Source organism: Anabrus simplex, chromosome 1 (genome assembly GCF_040414725.1).
Source record: "Anabrus simplex isolate iqAnaSimp1 chromosome 1, ASM4041472v1, whole genome shotgun sequence".
Taxonomy (NCBI): Eukaryota; Metazoa; Arthropoda; class Insecta; order Orthoptera; family Tettigoniidae; genus Anabrus; species Anabrus simplex.
This window is the reverse complement of record NC_090265.1, coordinates 1,054,031,736-1,054,044,486: the sequence shown is the minus strand read 5'-3', so window position 1 is coordinate 1,054,044,486 and position 12,751 is coordinate 1,054,031,736.

Here is a 12,751-nt window from a genome sequence, read left to right as displayed (position 1 = left end):
CAGGAGGACAATTATTCATTTATGAGAAGAGGAACGTGGATTGGAATAATTGGAACAATTAGAATAATTTGCCAGTTTTCAACTGCTTTGGAATTTTTTGCAAAAGGATTAAGTAAACAATTGATAGGGCATCTGCCACCTTGGTGACAACCTTTAATGCAGATCAGTGGTGATTTGATTGATTGATTGATTGATTGATTGATTGATTGATTGATTGATTGATTGATTGATTGATTGGTTGGTTGGTTGGTTGGTTGGTTGGTTGGTTGGTTGGTTGGTTGGTTTTGTAGTCAATAGATTTGCAAAGGAAATAAAATTAGCAATTAAGGCTATTTCTCAAGCAACAAGTAATATAATGAATAATGAATTATTTTTTGAACTATAATTTATTAAACCGCATTAGTAATTAAATGTCAAAATTTATAACTGTTAGTTTCTTAAGTCAGTCAAAACTAACTTATGATGATTTAAAAAGATTTAAAATACCTGAAAAAAATAATATTTAATAACAGATTATACCTGAAAAAGAAACAACATACAGTAATTAAAAATAAAGTGACATATTTTATTCCTGAAAGAACATCAGATCTATCAAGTCAGACTTTTTAAAATTAAATTACTAAGAAGTGTAAAACCATTTATGTTAACTTCAGTGCCTACTCTTGTAATAATTGTTGAAGGGTTATAACTTATATTAATTAAGTACGGTACTCTTCATGTGGTTCTTTCCTGACTGGTCCACCTAGGAGTGGGATGTTACACAATACTCTGTCACTGGTGTTGCATCAGCTGGCCTTATTTACCGTAACTTTCTGTTAGGTCACATTCCGGCAACATCATCAGCCTTCGCAAAATTGTAATTATAGTCTATTATTATCATCATCATCTTATTTTAAATTGTTTTGAATGATATAGGGGATGTTGAATCAGCATTAGTGAATTAATGAATTATATAATTTAATGAAGTTTGAATTATTGTGCTTTCTTGATAATGTGATTTAATTTATTATAGTGAAGATGTGGAGGTTCTTGTTGCATCATGCTCTTGGTGACATCAGTTTTCATGTAACCGAAATTGCAGTCTATTATTATTATTATTATCTTTTAAAATGTATTAGGGGCTGTTTAATGAGTATTAGGTGATTAATAAATTACATAATTTTTTAATGGAGTTTGTAATGCACAAGAAACACTCAACAGTCGCATACACTTGAAAGATTTCCCAAAGTTCAGTATAATAAATTAAATCACATATCAAGAACAGTTCAAACTCTATTTAAATTATATAATTCACTAATGTTCATTTAGACATTCCCTAAGTCATTCAAAACAATTTAAAATGCATTGTTGATAATTATGTTAATGGATGATCATTACAATTTTGCGAAGGCCAGTGACATAAGGGAAAGTTACAGAGACCAAACCAGCTGGCGCAATGCCAGTGGCAGCGTATTTTGCAACATTACACTCCTAAGTGGACCAGTAAGGAGAAGAGAACTGCATCAGGAGTACTTCATTAATATGTTATAACATTTCAACAATTATTAGAAGAGTGGGCACAGGTTTTAATATAAATGGTTTTACACTTGTTAATAGTATTAATTCATAATTTAAATCCAAAATTTAAAAAGTGTGATTTGATAGAATCTGATGTTCTTTCAAGAATGAAACATCATTCTAATGAAGTTATTTCTTTTTTAGGTATAGTCTGTTGTTAAATGTTTTCTTCTTCAGTATTTTCTAATTGTTATTAATCATAAGCTATTTTTGATAGACCGAGGAACCTAACAGTTATATAAGGGGCAGTCAAATGAAAACCGAACACCCTCTACAACCTGACCCTGGAATGATTTTATTCGAAAGTAATTACCAAAAACGTTAATACATTTATTCCACTGGAAGATGAGACAATCAATTCCAGTTTTGTAGAAAGAGTTAGGTCGCTGACGGATCCACAACTCTTGCACTTCCTCGTCCAAATGAATCAGACGTCCATGAATCTCTCTCTTCCTCCGTGATTCGTTGGTTTTCCTGGATAAGGCCATCAATCCACCCTATCACATCAGGAGTAATGAACCAATGGGCTTCTCTTCGGCATGCATCGCCTTGCAGTGTGTGCGCCCTTCTCGGAATCTCCTATGCCACTTGACACTCGTCATGGATGTGCAGTGTTCGCCATACACAGCAGACATGCAACAAGAGTTTTGCGTACTCCAGCACCCTCAGCCACCATGGAAAACCAACCACATTTCTCTGCTTTTCTTTGCTTGCCTCCATTTCTACAGCTGGATGAACACCTAGACCAGTCCATGCAGCGACAAAGACATATAACCCAAAAACTGCATGCACCTGCGAGTTGTCACTATGCTATTCAGGTAAATGGAGGAAAGGAATCTGATTCATGGCTGGAATTCATGACCTATTTGCTGACTTTTTTCCTTTGCCTAGAATTTGCATCATGATTCTCCCATTTATTCCTGCAAACTGTTCAGTTTGGTTTTTTTTGTTTATTTGTTTGTGTTTTTTGAGACAACATAGCTCATAAACAAAACCACGTATTTTGAGCAGCTGGATATTGTGAATATCTTAGAAAACACTGGCATTTAAGGCTCCTGAGAATAAACGATTTTAGCCAATTATCATCAGGCTGATGTATATGTAGATCCACCAGAGGCTGCAGGGAATGGCACAGACAGTGATTCAGGAGTGGAGGACGTATGATCCAGAAAGAGTGACTAGGCAACAGAGGTTCCAGCAGAAATTGTTTTAAATTGGAGAAGGAATGAGAAAGACACTGAACTTCAGCCAAGCAGCTCGTCAGTGTATGATGGAGACGCAAATTACACAAAAGAAGAATTAATTTTACATGAGTGCTGTCAATCAGCTGGGCATTGTTTCAACCTGTCGAATTACACTCGAGGGCAGAAGATGGTACATCCCTATCATATTGTGGTTTCTGAATGCTGCAGTGAGCAATGCTTGTCTTTTGTCAAGATCATACAGTGTCAATTGCGACTCCCTTCGGTTCAGATGCAATGTTGGTTTTTTGTTTACGTAGGAGATTTGTAACTGCTCCATTCCAATTGTCTTGGATTCCATTCTTGTGCACAAAGCTGAACATATAATTGTGTTGGGTCAAGCAAGACACAGGTGTAAAGAAATAAATAAATAAAAATTGAGTTAAGATATTACCCTACTGGGGCATTTTAAACCATGGAAGCCTACAAGAAATGTGAAGTGCCTCCCCATGACAAGTGTTTCCAAGAGTACCTTGAGTGATGTACTGTTAATTCCAGTGAGAATATACAATGATTTTAACCATTGGTCAATAACAGTGATTGTAATTTGTATTTGACACTTCACAAGAGACACACTGATAGTGTTAGTGTGCATTTTGTCTAGTGATACCTGATTTGCTCAGTGGGTCATGAGTGACCCATGAAAGCCTGATTTTTAAAAATATGATCCAGTACTGTACATTTATTGCTTCTTGAGTTATTCTGACCGTGCCACACAAATATCACATCATTTGTAGAAAAAAAAAAAAAAGAGTTAAATTCTATCATGTCATTTTTACATAATGCACATACATGCAGACATGGAAATTTAATTTTTTTTTTTTTTTCTTATTCTGGACATGACTGAAACATATAAATAATTTTATTGCAACCAAGTGACCAGTACAGAAAATAGATGGAATAGATCTAGCTGTACATCATACAGTCACAGAGTTCTTCTTTCTTTCTTTCTTTCTTTCTTTCTTTCTTTCTTTCTTTCTTTCTTTCTTTCTTTCTTTCCTTCTTAATCTGCTTACCCTCCAGGGTTGGTTTTTCCCTCAGGCTCAGTGAGAGATACCACCTCAAGGGCAGTGTTCTGGAGCGTGAGACATTGGGTCGGGGATACAACTGGGGAGAATGACCAGTACCTCGCCCAGGCGGCCTCACCTGCTATGCTGAACAAGGCCCTTGGTGGGGGATGGGAAGATTGGAAGGGATAGACAAGGAAGTGGGAAGGAAACGGCCGTGGCCTTAAGTGAGGTACCATCCCGGCATTTGCCTCACGGAAAACCACTTCGAGGATGGCTGAGGTGGGAATCGAACCCACCTCTATTCAGTTGACCCCCCGAGGCTGTGTGGACCCCGTTCCAGCCCTCGTACCGCTTTTCAAATTTCGTGGCAGAGCCGGGAATCGAACCCGGGCCTCCGGGGGTGGCAGCTAATCACACTAACCACTACACTACAGAGTTCTTACTCTTCTAAATAAAAATTAATTTGTAAGTTATTACCCTACTGGGGCATTATAAGTTATGGTACATATCACAGCCTTGATTACATCATTCACATATACATCTCATTTTAGGGTCGTGAAAAGCTTTTGTACTGCAAAGCTTTAATTCAAAGCTGTGGGCAGCCAGTCTGGTCACTACGTTATCATCCATTATTAGCCTGTGTCCATTTATCATAGCGTCCATTGCATAAAAGTCTAGCCATATGTCCTCTCCTTTTTTGCCGTAGCTCTACGAGCAGGCGATCATATTCAGCTGTTGGTACATAGTAATGACAGTTTAAGGCAGAGCTCCTCAATTAGGAATGCTTCTCTAGTCTGACCATGCATGAGCCAGGAGTGAGTATATTTAGAGCGCCCCGGAGCTCTCCTTAGGTATGCGCCATTGACTTTTTCTATCTGTCTTAGGCTGTGAATATTAAAATACTCCCAAACAAGCTGTACACCATAGGTGATTATTAGAACAATTTTTATATTGAAGAGCTGTACTGCTGTAGTTACTATGTCCATTTTGTGTAGTTTAAAGACATTTCCTATGGTGTGGTAAATGATTCCCAAATACTGAAGTGATTGACTCTTTTTTAGTTCTGCGTTATTACAGTGGACTCGATCAGTTGCTGCTGGTTTGCCCCCTTTCTTGAAAGTCATGTATACAATCTTTTGGTCATATAGCTGTAGATCATTCTCCTCATGTGCCCATGCTATTGAATGATTGAAAGCTTCTTGTAAGTTTTCTAATCGTGCGGCTTTGAGGACCATGTCATCAGCATATGCATATAGTTTAACACCATTTCTTAGACATTATGTCACATTTGCTGCAGCTATTATGAACAGAAGAGGGCTGAGTGAATCCCCTTGTAGAACTCCATTGGTCTGTGTTATCAGAGCTGATCTTGATGTTTCATCTTGTACAATTACTTGATTGTCTGAGAGAATTTTAGTTATTTCGATGGTCAGATAATGGTCCTTCCCAATTGTTTTAATTTCTCCAGGATCATGCTCCTATTGAGTAAGTAAAATGCTTTTGAAAAAATCTATAAATACTGCGTAGAGTTTCCTGCTTGGTATTCTTTGCACCTCCTCGATAACATTTTACTGCTTGCAGCATAAATCTGTCCCTCTTAAAACCAAACTGCTGTTCAGGAATATACTAATCTACAAGTGTTGTTTGTCTTTATGTAATGATTTTGGTCATCACCTTAAGAATGGTACATTCAAGTGCTATACCTCCGTATGTATCTGCGTCTTCCATAAATCTGACCGAGATTTCTGTAGTACTGAAATCTTGCGGCTTTTAGATGTTCATTTTAGGTCTGATCTGAACCACAAGGCTTTCTGTTCCCTGTAGCATGTATATATTATTCAATCTCCTTTATGATTATGGGTGGTAACTCTGTCACTTCCTTGGCTAGTGTTTGTATTGGATGGGTATCCTTAGCCTGTAGCACAGGACATACGTTTTTCCCCAGTTTTCAGTTTTCCTGGATTCAGTAGTTAATATAAGTGCTGTTCAACTGCTTGTATCTTCTTTTTTGTCCATCATTTCCTGGTATTCTGTCTTCTCTTGTTTTATAATGTAAAATCTACACGAGTCTGTGTATTGTACAAGTTTTACTGAAGCTGGATCATGTAGAGCGATGTGTAATTTATTCAGCACTTCTTTCCTTGCTGCATAGCTATTCATCTTGAACCAAGGTTTGTTTATGTTAGTCTATGAATTGCGCCAGCTGCATCTGGCAGTCCAATCTTTAAGATGCTTCGTCTAGCTGCCTCTCTCTAACCATTTTCTGTATAATGGTAAGATTCACATATTGGAATTTATTTATATCAAGAGGCCTAGTAGAGTGAAGGTCATTTATCATCTGGTCAAGAAATAGTAAAGTTTGTAGCTACTGGTAGATGTTTCCTGATGACCATTAGGACAGTCTGTTGATGTATTGGACTGATATGTCAGATGTTTGTGAGTGCAGGATCTATTGTGCTTCTTCCATTATGTGTGATATATGTAATTTGGTTTTCTTTGTTTACCAATTTCAAGTATTCGTCCTCTAAATATCTTGACACACTTGCAGTGTTGCGATCTGGTTTGTCAGTTCTATAATTTAGGTCTCCGGCAACAATTAGCAGTTCTTCTGAATCAACATTATTTAGGATGAAACATATTTACCAACAGTTTTAGTAGATGATTTGGAGGGTGTTTGTCTAAAACCAACCCATATATTAGGCAACTCTCTCCGTTTTGTTACTACTGTACTATCTCACATCAAGTAAATAGTGAAGAACGCTTTCTCTCTTCCATTGGGTTTTAATCACTACAGCCATCCTTTAAAGACTTGTCAACAGTAATCTGTTAAAACTATTTTTATGGGAAACAATTGCAAATAGTCTTTTTTTGTACCGCGCGAGTTGGCCATAATTTTAGGGTCGCACAGCTGTGAGCTTGCATACAGTAGATAGTGGGGTTCAGGCATGAAGATGGTTTTCCATGGTTTCCCATTTTCACACCAGGCAAATGCTGGGGCTGTGCCTTAATGAAGGGCACAGCCACTTTCTTTTCACTCCTAGCCCTTTTACAATTTGCTTTTATGTCACATTGACATAGACAGCTCTTGCAGTGACGGTGAATACTTTTTGTGGGTTTTTTTTATCAGCCTAATGTTATTTTCAGGCTGAGTTTATTGTCTGTTTCCAGAGAATTCTTGTCAACTAGGGATATTGTACATCTTCTTATATTCATGGTAGTCGATAATGTGTGCTGGAAATCGAGTGTAGTTTGTCCATTTAGGCCTGTGTAGCTTACATAATGTCCTTGATATTGATTAGTATTATCATTTACACTTGTGAATAAAGTAATTGAACTATTTATTGTTTACTTGGTTGCACAGTGTTCCAATTGGTTGCATTATTTTTTTATTTATACAACTGGGTGGCATACTTTAATATTACTACTATGTGAATTAATGCAATCTCTGTCTAATATTTACTTAGTGATTTATACTATATAACATGTACTGTGTTGGTTTGCTCCATTCAGAGTGCTGTTTTCTTGTACAAGTAGGCTGACTGTCTAGAAAGGATTTTGTCATGTTTTTAAAAATTATTAATGAAGGAAAATAGGATGAAAAGTATGAAGTCGAGAAAGTTGAGTGTGTAATGCCTACATGGGTTGATAGACTTCAGTCTTTAATTTAATAACGAGTCACCTGGTGTGGTCAACAATGCAACAATGTTCTTCCTAACAGTATTTCTAGAATTCATAGTATTGAATATCATATTGAATGTAATATTCCCAGACTGTTGTCCTTCAAGGCAGATGGACACTAACTTCTTACACATCAGTCATTTACTAGCTTGCACAAGATGGTTAGCATGATACTTATTATGCATAAGATTACAAATTCAGTTTCAGGATGGTGTATTTTTTAAGATGGAAATGATGCCTTGCTCATTGTGTCAATGTATTAAAATCGTTGTGATTACATAAGATGTTAATTCAAAAGTTTTCTTGGCCTTCTCATACACTTGCATGGAGTTCTCAGTTTTACTGTTAGAATATTATTGATTGGAGTTAACTGCCATGGTGAAACCAATTTGGAAGAACAGAATGTTGAAATTGACACACAAGTCTTCCATTTGGCATCAACAGTTCCCTCTTTAAACTCAGTTATCACCTCGAAGACATTCAAGTGATCGGTCTACTATTGAGGGCACAGGGTACGATCCCCTCTCTTTTCGCTACAGCCACACTAAAGGAATCTATTAATAGTATTCTAAGGAAACATTTGTATGTTTCATTTTCAGGGCTATTGATTCAATTTTTGTATTATTCTGTCTTTAAAAAAAAAAAAAAAAAGAAATCCAACCAAACTCTAATCAACTTTCAGCCATTAGACTTTCAAACCTTCAATATAAATAAAAATGACTTTCATTTTAGCAGCCAAGGCCACACAATATTATTATTAATATTATATGTCCTTGACTACTGTGCACCTCTCTTCCTTTCACTTCAGTGATGCATCATGATGACTATCTCAAGATAAGTGTACAAGTACATATCCGTAATTGTTTCTCTGTTAATAGTATCCATTCTCGTAGTCTGTGATATAGTTTCTATAATTATTGTAGTACAACCATGCTGTTATTTATTATAAATCTTATGTTTTCCTCTGTAACTCTCTTCAAGGAGTCTTTAGCACTGGAAGCAAGTAGTCAATCACATGATGAAGATGATTTTTATTATTATTATTATTATTATTATTATTATTATTATAAATGCTAGGTTTGTCTCAGTGCTTCTAATTTTCCATGTGATTGACAACTTGATCTCTCAAACCAATGATTAAAACAAAAGTGGTATGAGATTTTGGCTGTAAATAATAATGCAATTAAAATGATTGAACCAAAAATTACTTTCACAGTAGTATTGTTAGCAGTATTGAAGGGTGACTGGCAGTTAATTTTAGTTTTAAGATAATTCTGAGCATTTCCTGCTGCTGTTTTATACCACAAATACAGCCAATTTTATTTGAAATGATCTTATTTTTATAAGTTGTATTTATTGTATAATTAATCTCATGCTAATTTAATTACATGAATAAAGTTGATAATGGTTAAATGACTTACAATCAGTGATGTACGGTGTATTGTATATAAGACTTGGAATTTGTTACCTTACCACTGAAAAACATCTCTGTTTATAGGGATGGGCATGAAATTGGATTTTAGTTTGACTGTTAATATTATATAACTCTTTCTGTGCTGCAAATTGATTGCTGAGATTCAGCCAATTGTGTTTTTGAACATGTTATGTAATTTTAGTATAAAATAAAATACGTAACGGTACTTGTTCTTCTTTGAATATAGTGCGACGGGGTTGTGGATTTTATTCATTATGTTTGGCTTTTCGAAGATAAACAGTGCATTCCATTTAAATATAATACTTTATGCAGTGATCTTGCAGAAAATGTGACTGCCTTTATTCCTGTCCTGCAAATCAAGTAAACTTTTGGCTTCTTGTCATTGCAGTTGTTGAATTCTCTTCTATGCACTTTTGTCAGAAACATCTGGAGCAAATATTTAGTGAACAAATAAACATTATGAATTCATAACATGTTGAAAGAAAGAATGTAGAAATCAGTTCATTTCTGAAGAAATTAAAGAGAATACTTCAAAATTTCAAACTCACTTTGTTTGCAAAGATTAAGGATAATTTGTGCACAATTTACTAAAAATTACAAAGGAAAAGAGCTAAATTGTGGTTCATATACACATTAGAAATAGTTTGTCCAGTGGAGGGCCATGTTCAAGATCTCAAATGTGAATAAGCCTTGTCTGTGACTGCAGACTACTTCTTTATGAAATAATATAAACTGTTACCAGTCATAAGTTTTAGTAACTCCACTGCATGTGTCAGACACTTTGCTCCATTGTCAAGTGGTAAAATGGTGATACATAATTGTTGTTCTACATGATACATAGTTTTCAAACAAATCATACTATGCATTTAAGCGTAGAAGCTATGTATGTAGTGTATTTATTACATCTACTGTTTGTTGGGTCAACAATAGGTGTGTTTCATCTCGGAAACATACAGTTGCTGCTAAAGAATATTGTTTTTAAATATTCATTTTCAACTTTATTATTGATCATGTGTTGTGCATCTAGTAATAGACATCTATAAGTTTCTAGGTTTTCTAACGTGTTCATTTGTATCCCTTTTGGTTGTGTACATAAAATGGTGAGAAAATTCTGTGTATTTGATACCGGTACTTCATGTTCTATATCACACAAATATGCATCAACTGCTGATTATTCATGCTTATGTAACCAGGGCTGCTATCTGTTATTGAAATCTGATGCAAAATCCTCTTTCAGTTTGTCTAACGTAGACAGTTTTTACAGGTGATTTAAATACACCAGTCTGTTTGATGTATTTAGTGTATTGGCCGAGTATGGTATGACACAAGGTGTTTATGATTGAAAAGCTAATAAGTATGCTTTTTGAGGACTCTAGCTACAGGGTCTCCCATATAAACTCATATCGAACGCACGGTGTTTGTACTCTGCGCTACGACAGTTGCCTCAGCCGAACTTATGTCGCGCGCGGCCGTCCTGCTTTAACCTGTATACAATCTTATATGAAATCTTACCTCATAAAAGATGCGGGAAGTGTCGTCCTTCCTGGGATATACAGGCATTGTATCTGGTAACCTCATTCTGGCTGACGTGAGAGAGTTCTGCCACTGTAATTTTTCTGATTGCATTCGTAATGTTTTCTTTCAGTTCCTTCAATGTGTGAGGATTTGTTCGATACGCTATTTCTTTCAGTTTACTCCACAAGTAAAAGTCACACACTGTTAGATCTGGAGAATGAGGGGGTGGGGGAATAGACCAGCACTGATCACTCTGTCTGCAAACACTTCCGAGATTGTAAGAAGCAGCACATCAATCTTTCTATCATTATGAGGGGCTTCATAAATACCATTAGGATTTTCTGCACACCAGTAGCGAGAGTTACGACTCTTCACCCTACCATTAAGATAAAACAGGCTTCATCCGAAAAGAACACAAGCTGTGGGTCGAATAAACGATGATTCAGTGATACAAGATACCACTCACAATATCTCACTCTTGTGGCTGGATCAGCAGGTTTAAACAATGGCCCCGTGTAAACATATACCGGTACGGTTTGATTTGTAACAGCTTTGTAACTCTGTGTGCAGAAGAAACCGAAACCCGTACTTGTGCTAATTTTGTGAGTGATTTATTCGGTGACCGTTGAAGATTCGCACCAATGTCATCTAGCTTTTCCTCTGTTGAAACTGTTCGTGTACGCGCATGTTTTTTATTGAGCACTGAGCCAGTAGTTTCCAATTTACTTACAATTTTGTGAATTTTCGCTCGTGAAGGTGACACTTCACCAGGAAATTTCTGAACAAATGCATCGCGTACCCGTCGAGCCAACTCGTACTTAAAATAACTTATACATACGAAAATACGGTGTTGCAATTGTAACTGGCCTACCGTGATAACAGCTGAGATTGATTGGCGACTGATACTTGCGGGTCGAACACGTGCACGCTGTTTGCAAGGTCAAGAACTGTGCGCGCGCCTCCAATACTTCAGCGTACGTTTCGGAAAGTAAAAGTGCCGCTTGGATGGTCTTAGTCTATATGGGAGACCCTGTATTTGGTATGATGCTTTTCCAAATAAATGGTATGTTGTGATACTTCGTGTCTTGGTTTTTGGTGTTCAGTGTCTTGCATTGATTTTTCTGCTGATTTCTTCCTGATGTTTCTGTTCATTTTATAACATATTGATTGTATTCATTTGTTTGTGGCCACTTGCTTTCTTATGAATTGAATTTCTTTAGTCCTGAAACTGTAACCCTGATCGTAAAAATAGGAACCCATTAAACCGGTTACGGCTTTGAAGCCAGTACAATTAGGACTTTCATGTGCAACTATAATAACAAAAGTGCCTACTGTTGCAGGGCTATGTCAGAAACTATCATGCAAAAATCATCCCAAAAAATGGTCACAATCCACAAATCATACAGTAGATAAAATGCTGAGAAACATCAGGAAGAAAACACCGAAGACCAATGCAAGAAATTGAACACCAAAAACAAGTATCACAGTGTACCAAACCCTATGGAACTGCAGCCCTTGAAGGGCCTTGGCTACCAAACGACCGCTGCTCAGCCCGAAGGCCTGCAGATTACGAGGTGTCGTGTGGTCAGCACGACGAACCCTCGGCCGTTATTCTTGGCTTTCTAGACCGGGGCCGCTATCTCACCGTCAGATAGCTCCTCAGTTCTAATCACGTAGTCTGAGTGGACCTTGAACCAGCCCTCAGCTCCAGGTAAAAATCCCTGACCTGGCCGGGAATCGAACGGGGCCTCCGGGTAAGAGGCAGGCACGCTACCCCTACACCACCGGGTCGGCATCACAGCATGTCACTTATTGGAAAAGCATTATACTGTGCCCTACAGACTCCAATGCACGTCAAGCGAATGCTGAGAATGTATCGGAAGTACTGTAGTATCGTAGAAATGCCTACCTTGGTGGGTCGCAGATATTGGCACATAGCTTACCATAATGTCCTGTCCTCTTCTGCACCAGGCTGCACAGTCGGCGGGATCCATGGAAAATGTTCGCGTGACTTATAAATGAAATTAAGTGGTACATGAGATATGCCTAGGGATGTAATCTACACTTGTGTGAGTATCCAAAAATGACTAAAACAAAATAACAATTTGTTGCAACATAAAGGTGGATGTGGCATCCAAAAGCGAACATAATCCGTTGAATAGTTACTTACATTAAAACTTGAAGTGGCAAATCAATCTTCATTCGGCGTTCACCGGTGAGAATTCTCATTTGAGCTGGAGTGGTGTCTTGGCGCGGACAGACTCTGATTTTATTCATAATGAATCTAAGCTTAGAACAGAATGCACATGAGATTT